The sequence below is a fragment of the Lichenostomus cassidix genome, chromosome 6, assembly GCF_008360975.1.
Source record: "Lichenostomus cassidix isolate B80296 chromosome 6, HeHo_3.0, whole genome shotgun sequence".
NCBI lineage: Eukaryota > Metazoa > Chordata > Aves > Passeriformes > Meliphagidae > Lichenostomus > Lichenostomus cassidix.
This window is the reverse complement of record NC_139487.1, coordinates 21,421,808-21,440,316: the sequence shown is the minus strand read 5'-3', so window position 1 is coordinate 21,440,316 and position 18,509 is coordinate 21,421,808. Positions and strand designations below refer to the sequence as shown.

The following is an 18,509-nucleotide window of genomic DNA, read 5'->3' as shown; positions in this document are numbered from 1 at the left end:
CCTGGCATGGCCCAAGGGCCGCGTGGCCAAGACACGGGCACGTCTGTCCGGCGGCCGCTCCGGGCCCCGCTGCCACATCCTACCTGGAACGCAAGTCCAAAGCGGCACACGGCGACTGTCGCGCCTCAGAGAATCAGTTAGATTGGAAAAGACCTCTTAGACCATCCAGTCCAACCTAGGACCGAACACCACCATGCCAACTAGACCATGGCATGAAGTGCCACGTTCAGTGTTTCCTTAACACCTCTCGGTACGGTGCCTCCACCACCTCCCTGGGCATCCCATTCTATTGGAATGGGATCGCTTTCTATTGGAAGAAATTCCTCCTAATGTCCAGCCTAACCCTCCCCCGGTCCAGCTTGAGGCTGCATCCTATCGGCAGGTGCCTGAAAGAAGAGACCAACCTCCACCTTTCTAAACCCTCCTTTAAGCTGCCCCCACCTTTCCTTCAAGCCTTCTCCAAGCTAAACCACCCCATCTCCCTCACCTGCTCCTCGTAAGACTTGGGCTCCAGACCCTTCCCCAGCTTCTCTCCCTTCTCAGCGCTGGGCCGCCAGCACGTGCTCGGCTGAAACAGTGGTGAAAAGTCCATAAGAAATTAGTGAAACAGCCAATCTGTGACACTTGACAGAGGAAATCCGAGCCCCAATTCATTTCCCATAAGAAGCAAGATGACTTGGAGCGTTATCTGGACTGGCTTTCCACCTACTAAGCAGCTCATTAATTCATGGCATAAAGCATAACTTGCCTTCGAAGAGATATATGTCACTAGTAAAACAACACCTGCAGGAAAAAACCAAAAACATGCTATCTCCAGGAGAGGTTTGCATTATCATAGCAATTTTTTTTTTTTTTGGTCTCAACACAGGGTAATTTGTGTAGAAGCCAGAAATACTTTTGGAATTATCAAAAAAGCCTGTCAAACTAGCCTTTCCAGGACACAGGAATTTATTAATTAAAATAATGGCATGATGGTAGGTTATCACTGTTTAGGTAGACTAGAGGAGCTGAAGGTTTTCTGTAAGAATTTTATATGGGACTTTTAAAAGTTTCCCAAGCTTGGATCCTAAATCCTATTAGTCATCTACCTACCTCTTCAGCTGCCTAAGCACCTTTAAAAATCTGGCTCGTTTTTCCCTTTTATTACTAATATAGCATAACTCACTCTTGCTGAAAGCGGAGGCACATGCTGTGAGGGGAAATAAGTTTCAGAAGGATATGTATTCCTCACTGCAAACCACTTTCTTGAGTTTATTCAGAGACACAGCAGAAACCAATACTGTACTTGCTGCTCTGCCTCTTACTATCAACAGAATAAATTCTTGGTACAGCTGTGGCACTACACCTGCTCTACAGCCATCCCTTCTTTCTCACTGACTTCTGGACCAGAAACACAGAGCAAATAGCTGAGGAAGAAAACGTTTTTCTTCCCTGTTGTTTTAATGTATTGTGTTAGAAATATAAATGGGCCAACATGCATAAAAATCAAAATACAGCCAATGAATAAATCACTCCAGTGCTTTGCATTATTGTATTTTCCTTGTATCATGTAAGACAGAAAAGAATCAAACCCTTTAGCTACAGCAAATAAGCTGATCCTACACTGATGAATAAAAGTTCTGTTTCTCTTACTTAGAGAAACAGAACTTTTATTAAAGAGTTTTCCATCCAGGCATACTTGCTGGTTCAGGTCATCACTCAGCGTGCTTCAAATAATCAGTGCCTTTATTTATCTATTAGATTATACAGTAAATAATATATGCCAAGGAAAACAAGTACTATGTGAACTGTAAATTTAAACAAAGCAGTACATTCTCCTCTTTCTGTATCTACTGTGTTTTATCTCTCTTTTAGCTGCAAGCATGTGGTTCCCACCAGAATGAACACATACAGCTGAAGGCTCAAGTGGGGCACTGCTACAGCTAGCAGTATTTGTCTTAATGGAGTAAATTCAGTTCAGTACTATACTCGTGCAAAATTGGAATAAATATATTGAAAACGATTTAGCACATCATTGTTAGGATTAATTTTAGTAGATTACTAGCTGTCACTTTTGAGATATCTACGAAGGAAAGAAATCCCTGCCTGAATAGTTTACAAAATAGCCCACACAAATAATAGCAAGTTTGGGGTATTTTTCCAGCTTTTTACATTGCCAGTTGCATTAACCTGCCATTGATCCCCCTACTTACTAGGCAAGACCTTGTCTAGAGGGAAGAGTTACAGGTGCAGCTCCCTAAACTGGGTGACTTAAATTGACTTTATCATGTCTTCAATCAGTTGAGCTGAATTTTGTAAATTACAAAAACAACTTAAGGAGGTGGCAAACTGTTTTAAGTGCATCAGGCTTACAGTAATTCTTTTGAAACCAGTTCAACGTTTTCTTGTACAGACATGGCCTAGATTGTTATCTGCCATGGATAAATAATAGATCCAAGTCCCATGGTGTGTAACAAAAAGGGAGTGCTACCGACCGCAGTGACAAAATAGGACTATTATACGGTACAGGAAGGGAAAAACAAAACTCCCTGCAACAGAGCAGAGGAGAAGAAAGATGACAGTCTTGTTGTGATGCTTCCCTCGACTTGAAAACTTACATCTCAAAAATCCTAATTCTGCTGCCAGTTTCCTACAGGATGATTGGTGAACTTCTCAAATTTTGTATTTTTAGGCTCTGGTTTATTCCCTAATTTCTTAAGTACCCATCACTTGCACATAATTTTCAAAAGCAATGAAACCTCACAGCTGTCTACTGCTGAAGGACTATTTTGTAACATCTAATCTGAAATTGTAACGACGTTATAACAACCTCAGATTTCAGTCTTATGAGTCAATGTGCTCATTAGTTTGTGCCCCATGTTGTTATGAAGCTAAAATCCATCATAGTGCTATAGAAATACAGGGGGACTTTTCCAGCTTTTGAGCCTGCTGATCATTAGTGTCACTTTGTAGCACAGATTCTAGATGAACGTGAGGCAGCCTCTGGGTTTAAGCTGTTTTATACCTTACCATATATATTTGTACTTCTGAGCATCCCAAAACATTATCTTCTTGAGTCCTGCCCCCACAAAACCTGCATCATCTGAAGATATTATTTAGCTTTGATGGAGCTGCCTGTATGAGTAAAGCTTCAAAGGACAAAGTTTGTACTTACAGAATATATTTTTCAGTGATTCCTCAGAAGCTGAAAGTTTTGTGAGGATTCTCTGTAGAGGTTAAAATAGTTTACATGACAGTTTGCCATAGCTGACCTTTGAAATGTCTTTTTTACAATGCATTTATATGAAAAATATAAACATCACTTGTTTCTTTAAATAATCAGTTTCACTGCAGTTAGACGCAGAAGGTGGCACTTCTGTATGGACCATTCAAATATGATTTTCTGAGAGTTTTAACAAGAATATTGCCAAAACTGCTTGATATGTGAGTTACATACAGAAAAAACCAACATGGACTTTAAAAAAAAAAAAAGGGGGGTTTTGAGTTACACTACTATGCTCTTTTATACACACACATACATATATATGTTGAGCCATTCTTTGAATAAAGAGCATTATATGTTCAAAATAATACCTGGAAACTAGCTCCAAACAAATGGGAAGCAATGTGTTGGAACCATGGTAGATACCCATCAGATTGCCACTTACAAATAAGTTCTTCATATGAAAATGGAGCTTTTATGTCAGTTTAGGGGTCAATTGCTTAAAATGTGTACTCAGTTACAATCAGGAAATCTCATTGACCAACTGATTAAAATAATTAGCTACTACAAACCAGTAAATATGGCACAGCACCAAGAACCAAATGAATTATGTCATTTCATATAAAGCCTTTTGTATGCAAGCATTTCTCTTTCTTAAATGAACACTGAACGTTTATAAGAGGAAATAATAGCAATCCTGACTGTTTCATTGACTGAAAGTTATAAAAATATTTGAGTTAATCAAAATGGTCTGTTTTCCAGCTTGCAGCACACCATGCATGTTTGCCTCCTTGTACACAAATACGATTATCCTGTATTTCAGAGTAAGTTAAATAAACTATTATCTACTTTAAAAAATTTTAAAAACATGTATATATATATATATATATATATATATATATATATATATATATATATAATTTCTTGACAAAACAGTGTGTTTGAACAGAGTTTTTTGAAGCAAATGGTTTCAGACAAAAAATCTTAGCCAAGTAACAGAATTCTTCCAACTTGACCTTCAGAAAACTTGGCTCACAGTTTACCCATAAACTCATTTTCTTGATGGTCACAATGAAAACATTGTCTCAAAATATCTGTTAATAAGTATCCATAATAAGGAATATTATGTGAATACAAACTGAATCGATTTAGCTGAATAAGATCGACTGTAGTACAGACATTTTTCTCTGTATTACCAGAGGAACATTTTATTCATATGTAGCTTCCCTTACACCTGTTTTTAATCACAAACAGTTAGATAGGATGTTTAATGTCCAAACTAATAACTTCAGATGTCTCCCAGGAAACAACATCACTAGCACTCCCTGCTGTGAAACATGCAGGGGAAAAAAACTATGACAGAAAGAAGATAAAATACAATAAAGTTTAGTCCTACAGAAAGAAATATAGTAATGATGATGTCATTTGCCATTCGTAAGCTGAATTTCTGGAAATTAGGTTTCTTTTTTCCTATCTCCAGACTATTTCTCATTCTCACTGCCACTTATAAAGATACTTAACAGCCAATGATAAACAGGTTCAGGGGATCTGAAAAGCAAGTTATGCATATGTATTCAATACACTAGTACACCTTTTCTTCAACAGTATTAGTATGACAGTGTGATATAGTGCTTTAAAACTTGAAGATACGAACATCTGAGTGACATTAAAGTGTTGGGTTTTTTCCAGAAGTGTATGCCCATGCTGAAGTGTTTGAAACTCTGCAGGGTAGATTCATCCACAAAAGCACCCGATGAAAATTAGTTAACAGTAGGAAACTCAAAGCAAACCCAGAGTCATTACATGGGCCTATAGTAGCATGAGATAACCAATGGCCCTGATTTACATTTTCCCTTTCTTGTAGAGACTCCTACAAGAAAGATAGGGGGTTAATATTTTTTCATTCATCTAGAGTTTTTGAGTTTTATCCTTTCCCACAACACAAAAGCAGAGTGTTGAATCTGATATATTTCCTACTTCTTGCATTTTGGCTCTTTCATTCCTCCACCGTACCCAAGAAAAGTAGAATTATGTCTAAAATCATCTCTGGGATATATTTTATTATTATTTTCCTATTATAGGGCAGTAGTGTGGTATGAGCACCATGAGGCTACATGGTCATTGTGAATTAATGCAGCACATAAGCTCACTCACTGTTTTATTGCAAAGGCACCCTGAAGTTCAGCATCCTCTGATGTCTTTGAAAAGCTTCCTTTTGTAGAGTTGTTAGCATTCTTTTAAGGTAATTTTATGTATATACTTTAAAATGCATTATTCTATAAGCTGAGTTTTCAAAAAACAGAACAACATAAAAGCTTTGATGACAGGGAAAAAAACCCTTTCATAAAATTTGTACTCAGTAATCTCCTCTCACTTCCAGTAAAGTTAATGACAGTTTTGTTGACCATGGTATGACCCAACTACAATTAAAAATCCCTTATGTTACATTATATAGCACACTATAGCTAGAATTATGTTTAATAAGTTACATGCTCATCAACTAAGACATAGTAACAATTAATTGTGTCATTTATTTCTGCCTTCTCATAGGATATGTTGTGGTAAGTGTTGTTTTTTTGGTGGTTTTTGGTGTTTGATTGGGTGGGGTTTTTAATACACAGAATTCTGTTTCCTTTAGACTATAGAATGGACATAGATAAGTAAATTACCTCAACCAGATTAAATATGTCTGAGTTCCTCAATGCACTGTATTACCAGAACTTCTAGCATTTTTAATGCACTTATTCTCACCCTATGCCAGGAAAATACAAAAATCCTTTTCTTATTATCCTACAAAAACAGGAACTGGGGCACAGAACTGGTTTTGTTTGTATAAAAGCTTATATTTATTATCGGTAGTCATCTAGGGGACTGAACCTACACCTCCCAAGACCTATGTCTGATACCCTAACTGTACACAATAAACATAAATTCATTACTCCAAGTAGACAATACTTGCAGCAAAAGGGTTATTCCAAGCTAAAGAGTGATTATGATTCTCTGTTTGTCCCATCTAGAGCATAGCACACAGAAGAAAGAAGGGCATCCATGGGGCATCCACAAGCTTTGTAGATTATTGCAAGATTTGGACATGTTGCCAAAACTAAATGTATAGCACAAACTAAGATGAGAAATTATATTTTTCAGTATCTTATAATTCATGCAATCTAAATGTTGGGTTTTTTTCATAAAGCCATCAAAGGATTCCAGGATTATCCTTCTGCCAAGTTTCAAAGTCCTGTTGCTAATCATGGAAGCACAGAACGCTTAATAATAAGATCACAAGATTTTTTTTCATTTGAAAGAATTCAGTAAGCTTGGCACAGAAGATTTGCTACAACTTCTCCTGTAATTACATGTTGCACAAATACGCAGAGATTTTTTTTTTTTCCTAAGCCTAAAACAACTGACTCACAACAGGTCTGAAGTGCTATACTTCTCTACAATCCATTATGTCTAGGTGAATTTCAGGTTGGCTGGCTGCACAGTCTTGGGAAAATAAATTGCAATACTGAAGCAACTGTACATCTCTGGGCATTGATGCTTACTCATAAGAATGCAGCAATCAGAACTCAGGGGGAAAAAGGTACTAAAGCTAGGATAAAAGTCTAATTTGAGGCCATCCAACATTGCAGTTCTATTCTAAATAACAGATTTGAGGTTCACTGAGGTATTTTCTTGTTACAGATCTCTGTCACAACATCTGGGGCAGCAACTGTCTCTCACACTGTGCTGGTTTCAAAGACAAAACGAAATTATTGCAGGAAGTGCTTGAATACAAAGGTCAAAAACAAAGGAAGTGGGTGCAGAGGCCAGAGCGGCTTTAGTTGAGCTGCCCTCTCTTGTTCCAGCTGTCTTGGCAGCTCACTGTAGAGCTAAATTACCAGACTACCCAGAGATGTTTTGGGGTTTTGGTTTTTTGAGGGGGGTTTATGGGGCTTCTTTCTTTCTTTTTTTTTTTGGGGGGGGGAGGTTAGGGTGATTTTTGTTTGTTTGTTTTGTTGGTTTTTTGTTTAATTTTGTTGCGATTTTCTCAGAAAGAACTATATTCATCCAATTAATTTAAGAAGACACATTCTGCCATCTTATTTTGCATAATGACAGAGACCTATTTATAAACAGGCATATACTATTGAAAATACACATTGGATGGGGCCCTGTGCCCCTAAGAGCCTGTGCCCCTAAAGATATGTCTTTACCCCAATAGAAAATTGTATGTTCGGGAAGGAGTTCAAGCCAAGGTGTGGGAATACCTGACATCAGCAAAGAGGTTCCTTCCCTGCTTCTCACAGCCTCATTCTGTAATCTTACATCTTTGAGCAGGTTATACCAGCAAAGGGGAGAACCACAGCCTTCTACAGAGATAACAGATACATGATACCACTGCTGAGAAGAGTAGTAAGCAGGAATAGAGTCCAATCAGTAGTCAACCTCCCACACTTCAATATGGAATAACTTCTGTATTTAAGTAGCAAATGTTTTTGTTTCCCATTGTTCAGTTCCAAAGCCAGTTGCCGTTTTTTGTTTTACCTTTTGCACCAAAGATTCCCACAGAAATGGATGAAAGTTGCTAGCAATTTGGATGGTTAAGAAAGAACAGAGCCCAAACAAAAGGCACCATCCTCTGCAGATTGTTAAACAGCAACTTTTCCCATTACTCATTCACTACTTTCATCCACCCATCCTTCTGGGTGAGGAGGAATAAATATAGCACAGCTAGCATTAATTCTGCATCTGGAGACATCACTAGGAAAAGAACATGCACACACATGATGCAAGAGGGAAGAGCTGAAAGCTGAGAGTTACAGAGGTCTCCACAAGCAATATATTGTCTATTAAAATACACAGATATACATAAACATGACAACTACAAGAAACAGGTTTTACAATTCTTGAAAATGCGACAGAGTGCATGGGAAAGCAAGGTGGTTTAGTTTAATTTCACTCTTCTTGAATGGTGACTTTAGTGTTTTACTCCTCTCTTCTACCCTCCTTACATAAAAAGTATACTAACTGAGAAATCCTTCAAAGTCAGTAACATTCATAATCCCCTTTCCTAGGTAAGACGAAGCAGAAAGACTAATTGTAGACTGTAAATTCTACAGTACCTGCTGGTCCTACAAGACATTTTTGTCCTAGGTTCTCCAAGTCGTTCTGCATCTATCACAATTCAGTCACACAATGTTCAGTTCTTCAAAAACTGAAAAATCATGAGTAAGCAAGTGCAAGAACAAAGGAGCCCAGGGCAGGGTAAGGTATTTTCTGCAGGAACTGTACTTTAACAAGAAAATTGCATTACTGTGAACAGGAATTGCAGGGAAAAAATCCCAACTTGTGAGTCAAGCAGTCCTGTGATATTAGGATTAGATTCATTACAATTTTGCTGATAGTGTTCCACTCCTTCTTTACAAAAACCCATGTTTCTAGACCCTTCTCACTATCCAAGTAGGAAAGGGAAAAGCAAGTAGCTGAGCCAACATAATGCATCATTCATTGAGAACAGAGTGGTGCTCAATAAGTTGTATGTTATGTTTTAGTCTCCAAAACATCTGTACAAATAACAAAAAAAAAATCTTTTGATAAACCTTCATTTGGTGAGAAACAAAAAAGAAATAGCAGACTAAAACCAAAGAGATTTCCTGTTTATACTGCAGATCATTAGAGACAGACCAATGATAAACTTAAGGAAATTCTTCTCTTAATTTTGGAATCCAACTTTGACTCCATATATATGGAGTATATAAAAGGATCCAAAAACATGGTGCTATTTGGCCATCATACTGGGGATCTTTTCCACAATCACAAGAGAATAGTTCAGATTACTAAATGTTCCTCTCAAGTAAAGATGAAGATGGACTGATAACAGTATAGGAGAAGACTGATAACAATATAATATAAAGCTATCCATGCTTATGTTTCGTGTTGGAATCCCACTCAGATGAGTAAAGCTGTCAGCTGATGGTGTTGGAAAACATATACGACAAACTATTAGGAACAAACTATTTTGGTTTGAGCAGAGAAATGTCCACATTACAAAGTCAAAACAGAAACAGATACCAGTGGACATATTTCTGCTTATTTCATATGTTAATTCTTATAAAAGTATAGCAAGATATTAAATACAGTTCTTCCCTACTGTTAATTTTTCATTATGAAAAAATACATACGTTAGTGAAGCTACAGAACTATCCACACTGTCACAAACAGAAAGAAGTTCTAATTTCAAGGTAACCACAGGTCTGAAAATCTTTTGTTACCTAGAAAGTTTGAGGATGTCTGTTATATAACATCATTTAAAAAAATCTTCTGTTTAAGCAGAAAAGCTAAGACCAAAACCTTCATCAATTAAACAGGTGAGCAAAAAAGGAGACTTGAAAAGTCCACTGATTTTAGAGATTCTGTTTTAAGCTTAATGACCACTTATATAATGAACATATATTTTTCATCATACTGGCCCATAAACTGGCATATTGAAAATAATATTTTCAAATTCTTATCTACAAGGAAATTTATTATCATTCATCTTCCTCTAGTGAAAGGAAATGCATGTTAATTCTCTTTTACATTTACCATTTCAAATTGTATTCAATGTACAGTATAATAATTTGTCTTCCAGTGGAAAGATAAGTAAAAGTATTTATAAAAATTGTTCATAATGATCAGTTCTTACTGCTATTTATACTGGTTATGTTAAAATATAAAGGAAGTCCTACCTAACACTTCTAAAATGTCATTCACCTGCAAATTTCATGACATTTTACATATATTAATCAATTAAGCCCTACTATACCCATCTCAATTAAGCATTAATATCCCAATTTTACAGTTAGTTACACTGAGGATAGCTTGAAAGGTTGGCTGTCTTGCTAATACCACTCAGGAGTGGGGATAAAACCCAAGAATGTTAATCACTTCTCCATGTGTAATTAAAAATGAAAAGTATTTTCCCTCTTGTAGAATGGAAGATATAAAAGTAAAAGGCAAAATCAATGGACAAAAGTCTGGACTCTTACAGGACTTCTATCTTGCCCTGTGAAACAAACTATTGCCTTACAAACTTCTTGGAGAGAGGTGAATATGTATGATCGAGATTTCTACAAAAAGTTACATAAGATGTGTCCTGTAGATCAGTGCAAAAACCATGGCCCAGCAGTACAGCCCATACTAACCTTGCCTCCTCCTCACCCCCAGGCTAAGCATCTCACACTGAACAGAACTTCCACTTCGTACCATTTGAAGAGGTGTTTTCAGCTGACTCCCTTAAAATAAGTCCAGGCTACTTTATGCTTGTTTTAACAATAAAATTCAATGTATCAAATTAATATAACCATATAGTGTCACATCACATTAATTCTATCAAACTTGCCAGTCTAATGCCACTTGAAAATAATTTTATTTCAGTGCTATATTCTGATGTGCAAAATAAAGGCCATCCTATTTATCCCATTGCTGAGGTACTATAATCTATCACTGATTATAAAATGGCAAAACAGTGCCTTTCTGGGTACATATCCTAAATGTATCCCTTCTAAGCAAGCACAACTGCTAATAATTCCTTCTCTCTATGCTTTCAGTGCTAATATCTAGTATTCATAATTTACTGGTTTAAAGGTGCTTTCTTATTGATACCTTAACTTATAATCCTTTATTGCTTTTAGTCCTCTAACTTGATACAGAAACCACTACAAGTTTCTCATTTTGTATCAGACTTCTGCATGTTCTGTGTGGGTGAAGAAAAAATAGGCTACTTTGCTATATTGTGCTGCTACCACATCTCTCAAAGGGGTCAGTGACAAATTATGATCTCTTGGCATTCACTGTCTTGCAGATTTTGCACCAAATGAGGCAGTGATGATACAGAGGTGATATCATTTAATCTTCATGTTCTATCCTCAAGACTGTCATCATGTCCATGAACTGAAGAACAGAACCAAGAGTGTGGAGGCAACATCTATTCTGGCACTTCATTTTTTTCTATGTCCAACCTTGCATACCTAATATTCTTTTATTTGAAAGACACTATGATTGTCGTTGACATTCAGAGCCAGATACTCAAGAGTACACACATACATAACGCCCTTGTACTTCTTCCTTGTAAGAGAAGAAAGCCTTAGCTCCAAGTCCTGTTTATGTAGAATGGGCTGATTTCCAAACTGGCTCCACAACTGTCCCTTACCAGCTCCAGCTGTGGGCCATTCTAGTGCTCTGCATATCTTGTAGTCACTTAATCAATGCTTCATGTCTAACACGACCTCTCAGGTGTGCTCTGTAAAAGCAATCTGACCCAATGTATCAGTGAGTGACAGCTCCCAGCATGCCAAAAACCTGTAAGAGGACACCTAGAGGACAACCATAATGCTGTGGTGTCTGGCAGCCCCAGCTTGTTCAAGAGAAAATCAGCCAGGAAAATCAGCCTGGCATAAAGGAAGTCTGGAACACCAGGTTTCTACCCCTACATAGTCTGGATCAGCTAGAGGTTCCTGAAGCAATGCAGCCTGTCATCCACACCAGTGCAACATATCTCTTGATAGCCTAGTGCCCACACTGAGGACAGGTGACTGGAGGTGTTAAAGATTTTTTTTTTCTCCTGGAGTACTTCCTAATATTCCACAAGCAAGCCTACATAGACCTTCTGGGAAGATATAAGGCATTACCAACATCCTTATCTTTTCAGCGGGTAGCTTTCAGGGTTTTTCCTTCAAGATGCTCATCTCCATGGGCAGAAGAAGCCATGTCAAGGTGACACCAAGTCACCTCTTCTCGTGTGCTACTGAGAAAGTTTTCCTCAGCACTGGCCTGGGCTACTTCCAGCAAGCCAGATATTCTCAAGTCTCATTTCATACCTGTGTGTCCCTATAACATCATAGTTTTGTTTAGCCATTGGTTAAAAGTCAGAGGGCTAAAAAATTAAAGGCCACATTACTTTCAGACAGATTTCTACAATTTGGAATGAGACATAAAATGTGTGACTCGTGTCTGATGGCAGTAAAGGGGGACATGAATACCCAAAGCCTTCTGGATGTTAGTGTACCTCACATGAACAGAGAAAACGAAACCCAGCATGAGACTGTACAATCCAAATGCAGCACCTGATGAAGTGAACTGCCTGCTAAACCAGCCTCAAACTTTCTTTTAGCAGGAAGGAAATTCTTTGTTCCAGGGGGAAGCCTAAGAGTGAACTGTGCACGCAAGCAAAGCCTGAGAGCACCTTAAACTGACAGGGTAGGTACAGCCTCTGATAGGCTTGGCACACCTCAAAGTCATGGGAAAGCTAAAGAAAAGTTTTTTACCAGCTCCCAGCAGTGACAGTTCACCCTCCCCCAGAGCAGTAACACTGGGTTCAGCACCACTGCAGCCCACAATGTGCCTGAGCTATGTTCCCTCCTTCACTTGAGATACTTGTTCTCTCCATAAATCTCTTATCATTTAGGGATTCCCCACGATTAGGGAAAACAGAGTTATCATTAAGGTTCTCTCCAGCTCATTGGCACCTCACAATTCACACACAGGGCTGAGGGAAGGGCTTTTTCACTCTGTAAGCAAGAAAAATCAGTTTTATTGTTTGACTTGAAGCAAGAAAAAGAGCTAAACTGGTTTTATACACATTTTTATAATGCAAGACACTTGCAGTGTTTCAGGTATAATAAAAGTGCTCAGGTTAGTTCAGTAATTTGCACAAGCCATTTAAATTATGCTAGAATTATATTATGTTGTTATTAGAAACCAACATCCTGAAAACACTAACTACTGAAAATTTATTTTCTCTACTTTTATAAATTATCCTAGTGTTGTTCCTCATCCATTACTGACAATAATACCTGAGTGACATGCATTATGCATTAAATATATTTATGATAATTCAGATCTATTTGTATTAAACAGTGATATCATATATTCACTTAAGATTTAAAAATGTTAAAGTTGATAGCATACATATCAGAATATCATAGATTAGATTATAGTGGATATCTTCAGGAAATTTTATTTTATATGGAATAGAAGGTTGGAAGACTTCACATTTTTAATCCAAAAACTGTGCTCACAACTGACCTAAACTGACAAAAATCAAGAACATATCTGAACATGTCACTTATAGGTGAAGCAAAAATCCTTAGCAGGAAAAGGGCAAAGAATCAAAGTCATTCACAGTATATGAGCAGAGGTAAAAAATTCAAATAACTTTACATTTAGAAGCTAAAACATGGAGCCAGTAACCACTGGCTACTGTCTAAAAATCTGTATCAAAGATGTTGCCACTCTCCAGCTGTGAAATAATCTGTGAGCTGAATCCATAGGCATCTCTATGGCAGAAATCCCATCACACCACTTATATTTCTGCAGAAACAACAGAGAGGATATGAATGAACTGTTCTCTAATTATTCTGGCAAGGCAGGGGAGGACATTCTGCACTTCATTCTCTGGTGTCATCAATTTGATGTCTTTATAACTGTTAAATTAATTTTTCTGTACTTCAGGAGTCTGTTTCAGTTCTTAATCTTATAAGGATGAAATTCACCCTGCCTTTCAAGGTCTTAGGAAGTCCCCAGTGCAACAGATCTTTTGATATTCTAGTGCTCACACTGAGGACAGGTAACTGGAGAAATCTGTAGGTGGTTTTTTTTTCCTGGAGTACTTCATAATATTCCACAAGCGAGCATACACAGGCCTTCTGAGAAGATATAAGGCACTACTGATAAACATTTGATCTATCCTAGAGACATGCAGCCAAGACTGTGTAAAAAATACCAAACCATCTTTAGCCCAACACTCCTCCAAGAGGTAGCACTTTTTTTGTGTGTGTATATACTACAAACATAAATATACCCTACCCCGGATTGGGTATTTTGGCATCCCATGATTATTTACTGTTCACTGTAAAAATGTTACTGCTTTCATTACTCCATAATAAATATATAAATAGAACTACCGACTGCCACAGGAAAGAACCATATTTCCTTTCAACTTTTCTCTCCGTTACACCAGGTTGCTCACCCAGAACTCAGCTGAACTAATCTTGTCCTTTGCTACTGCACATAACAGAGATTTTCATGCCATCCAAGTCACAGAAATTTCATATGTTGCCCAAAAAAATTAACCTCAACTTATCTCCATATCCGCAACTAAGCTCCAGTTGTCTTTATTACACAAATGGTTTTAAGAGGCCTATTGAAAGGACAAGACAGTTCTGGCCAAGAGTAGCTTTTACATTCATGATAAAGAGCCCATTACCATTCCACAGTTGTTTATATGTGTGCTGTAATTAGAAATATACCCTTTCAAAAAATCTTACCTACTTTGCATAGTTTTCATGATGAGTAACAAAAAATGGCATCACGTTCTTATTTTTTCTCCTTTGGTTTAGGAATAGTACTTATTATTAACAACAACAGATACAAATGGATACCAACAGCCCAGAGAAAGTGAAGCATCTTTTTTAATTGGGTTGTAATGTTTACTGTTTTTCTTAGATGTTACAATTTGTGTTCAACCATTCCTCTTTCTTACTAACATACTTTGATATTAAATACCTGTAATAAATTTGAAGGCATCCCACTTCAAATTTGGGGTTCCCATTCAGATCATTATAAAGATGTGGGAATGAGACAATGGATGATTACTGAACGAAAACAGCTGCTTACCACTGTGCAATTGTTTTCATATAGAAGTAAAAGAAAAAATTTCATCTTTCAGTCCACGGAGAGAAGGTGCAAGGCCTAACAGAAGTAGCCACAATGCTATTATATTATCTCTGTATTAGCGCTATTCAACCAAACAATACTCTTATACAGTGTTAATAAATTATATTTCAAAAACGGTGTTTTGCTAATTGATCTTATCTTTGGTGTATTAATGACATTCAAACAAGACTACCAGTGCTATATAATAATAACATTTGTACCTTTGTCCTACTAGCATGACTATTCATTATTTCAAGGTCACAGGTAAAACCACAATACTGTACAAAGTAAACAATAGAAATACTAAGTTCAAATATTATAGAAATCTGTGGCAACTAATAACACAAAGAACCAAACATATGTCATCATTACATGCATAAGTTGTATTACATCATTTCATTAATTTGAAAATCAGTGGAGGAATAAGAAACCTTGATGCATGTTTGTTTCTGATGACTGAGTAGTGCAAAACATAGAACTTGCAGCAGCACCAGCATGTTTAATTCTGACAAGAAATCATGGCATTCAAACAGGAATGAGACGATCCCCTTGGTTTGACTATGCTATTACACAGCAAGTCACACTGCATAATGTTGGAGCTTTTCTACAGGGAGTGTGAGATTATGTTCTTGTATTTTTATGCTATGGTAATACAGTAAAGCATTTACTGTCTTATCCTGATTACAACTCTTTGTAGCTGAAAACTAAATACCAGGAGACTCTGTTTTACAGATACAGAGCCGCAAAATATAGTTGAACAGTGTTAATGGTAAACCTGGAAATGAAACTTAAATGTTGCTAACTCTGTCTAGTCTCTGCTCTTCCATGGCCACAATTTCAGGAGTTTACTTGAACAGACTTCTTATTTACTATAAGGGCTTGTGTCTTTAATCTCTACCCATGACGCTAAATGTAGTACATTTTTCAGAGCTGGGAGTGCCTGAATTAAACTGGTCAGGGAGAAAAAACTCTTCACACTCTTATGCTTCTGCCTACTTCGTCATCCATTAAGGATATGAACTCTCTGTGAATTATGTAGAAAGAGAAGAAAGACATCTGTTTGGGGTGGGATTTTTTTATGGGAAAGAAATGACATAAAGCAGAATACTCTGCTCAGTTAATGAAAAATAAAAAGTTACAATTAGATGAAATAGCATGTGTTCTTAATCATTCTCAGCAAATATGCAAAACCCCCATGAGAAAGTACATCTAATTTAGAAGAACAAGTTTGCACTGTTCAGGTATTAAGAGTAGTGATCAAGAAGAAATGCTTCTACAGGCACTTGTTTGGCTAATGTCTTCTTGGTTTTTTTTAAACATGGGAAATTTTGCAAGCAGAGTTTGAATTATCCCTTCATAAGTAAGCCTCAAAAGTTCCTTTTGACATCTTGTAAGATTTTAAAATAATCATGTAATATTTTCTCCTCTCACCTTATTGGTGGCTCAGTCATTTTGTCTGACTTGACCACAGGATAGAAGTGGCTGTGTGAGCACTTTTAAGCTGAATTTACATTTTCTAATATTTGGCATGCTTTTTTACTGTCTTTTCTTTCTTTACCTCCAGGTAAGCCACATAGCACAAGAATGAGCAAAGAGGTAAGACTCCAGTTGAAATGATGTAATGCTGAAAATTAAATTTACACACAAGTGTTCCCAGTCTGGGTCATAGCTGGGTCACTCCTCTGAGTGGGAGGCAATCCAGCAAGGAGCACTGGATAATGATTTCTCTAAGCTGAGGCCCCTTTCAAGAAATATAGCACAAAGCTTTACCTTGATATCTGAATCTAATCTGGTTCAATGTGTGTAATTACTGATATTTGTTGTGTGGTAGTAAGAAGTGATATTATTTTGTTATATGCTGTATTATGTCTCCTGTTCCTTTCAACCTACTAGCACCCAGAAATAAGCTTTCCAGTATCTGAACCCTTACCCAGAGATAGTGGTTTAGATAAGGACTGGCTGGCTGAGTCTTTTTACAGAATACATATTGTTTAGAGCTGGGGGGATTCATTCTTTTTCTTGAACAAAGAATGGAGTCTTGGTTGTTTCAGCACAGCTACATATGGCCAGTGCTATTTTCTCTTAGCTGGATTTATCCGCCGTGATAATTTGCTTCCAGGTATAGCTATCACTCACCCCTTCATAACCATGAGATGAGCTTTTCTACAATGGCTTCTAAGTGGGTTCCACCTCGGGATGGTAGGAAGTGCCTGCAGAATATCTCTGCTCACATACAACTAAGAAGGCCTGCAGGGGACACACAGGCTCTTCCAAGTAGTTTGGGCTGGTGCAACAGGCTTTGCAAAACATCTATGAGTCTTAAAAACACAGTCGCATCAAAGGGTAAAGCAACCCGTATAATTTCCTTCTGCTGTGCCAGTTGTCAGACTCTCGCATGTTGCATCGCCAATGATTTTGCACTCTACCTGCAAGGTTTCCTGCTGCCACCTGACAGTTCTGCAGTCAGCCACAGCCTGACAACCACAGCACCAAGAGAGTGACTGTCAGGGCCATTTTGCATGAAGCACACGCAGCTCCTACCCAGCGAAGCCCTAATGTGTTGATTTACAGAGTCCTCTTGGCTGACATGGGAAAATGAGTCTGGTCATGGTTGATTTAACATTTTATGGGCAAAGTGTCAGCCTGCTATAGTAAGTTTGGACTAGTGCAAATATTTTACACATTTATACAAAAGTCCACGGGAAAAAATATTCAAGATACTCTGTGGTTTGGACGCTGACATCGCTCGAGTTCTACTGTAAATAACATGAGTTTCAATTAATTAAATACAAAGGTGTACGTTACGGGTCAGACCCTCAGGCTGAGTAAGCAGCTCCCGGTCTGCGGGCACAGCCGCCCCAGGCAGGAGGAGCTCGGCCAAAGGCTGCGGTGGGGCGCCGCGAAGAGGCGCGGGAGCACCCGCGAGTACCCCCGCCCAGCGCCGGTTCTCTCCCGCAGCCCCTCCGAAGTGCCGCGCACGCCCCGCCGGCCCCGCGGCTCCGCTCTGCCCGCGGCGGGGGGCGGGCGCAGCCGGCGGGCGGAGCGGACACGGGCGGCTCCGCCCGCCCCGGCGGAAGTGTCGGCGGCCGCGGGGTTACCCCGCGACTCTGGGCGGCGGCACCGGTCCCGCCGTGCCCTCTCGCAGGCATTGCTGCTCGAGCCTCCCCGCCGAGGGGTGGAATGACTTTGCCCGTAATGAACTAAAGCAGACCGGCAGCGCAGTGGCCGCCTCCTCGGCGCTGTCGGTGTGCTCGCCCCGAGCCCGCCGCCCCAGCGGGCAGGTAACCCCGCGCCGTGCCCGGCAGAGGCAGCCCCGCGGAGAGCCGGCCAGCAGCGGAGGGCCGGGCAGCAGCGGAGGGCCGGCCAGCAGCGGAGGGCCGGGCAGCAGCGGAGGGCCGGCCAGCAGCGGAGGGCCGGGCAGCAGCGGAGGGCCGGGCAGCAGCGGAGAGCCGGGCAGCAGCAGAGAGCCGGGCGGCCGCGGAGAGCCGGGCAGCAGCCAGCGCCGCCAGAGACGGGCGAGCCCGCGGCCGCCGCGACGGGGCGGGGGCGGCAGGGGCCGGGAGCCGCGCGGCACCGCCGGGACAGCGCCTGGCCGCCCTGCCCGCTCTCATCAGCCCCCTCTCCCGCT

At 39.3% G+C, this 18,509-nt stretch overlaps 1 protein-coding gene across 1 annotated transcript in view; it reads right to left on the bottom strand.

Annotated features, from left to right (window-relative positions):
* Nucleotides 1–18,509, bottom strand: part of LRMDA (leucine rich melanocyte differentiation associated) — a 661,880-nt gene that overhangs the window by 619,032 nt on the left and 24,339 nt on the right. The gene's annotated exons all lie outside the window — the stretch shown is intronic.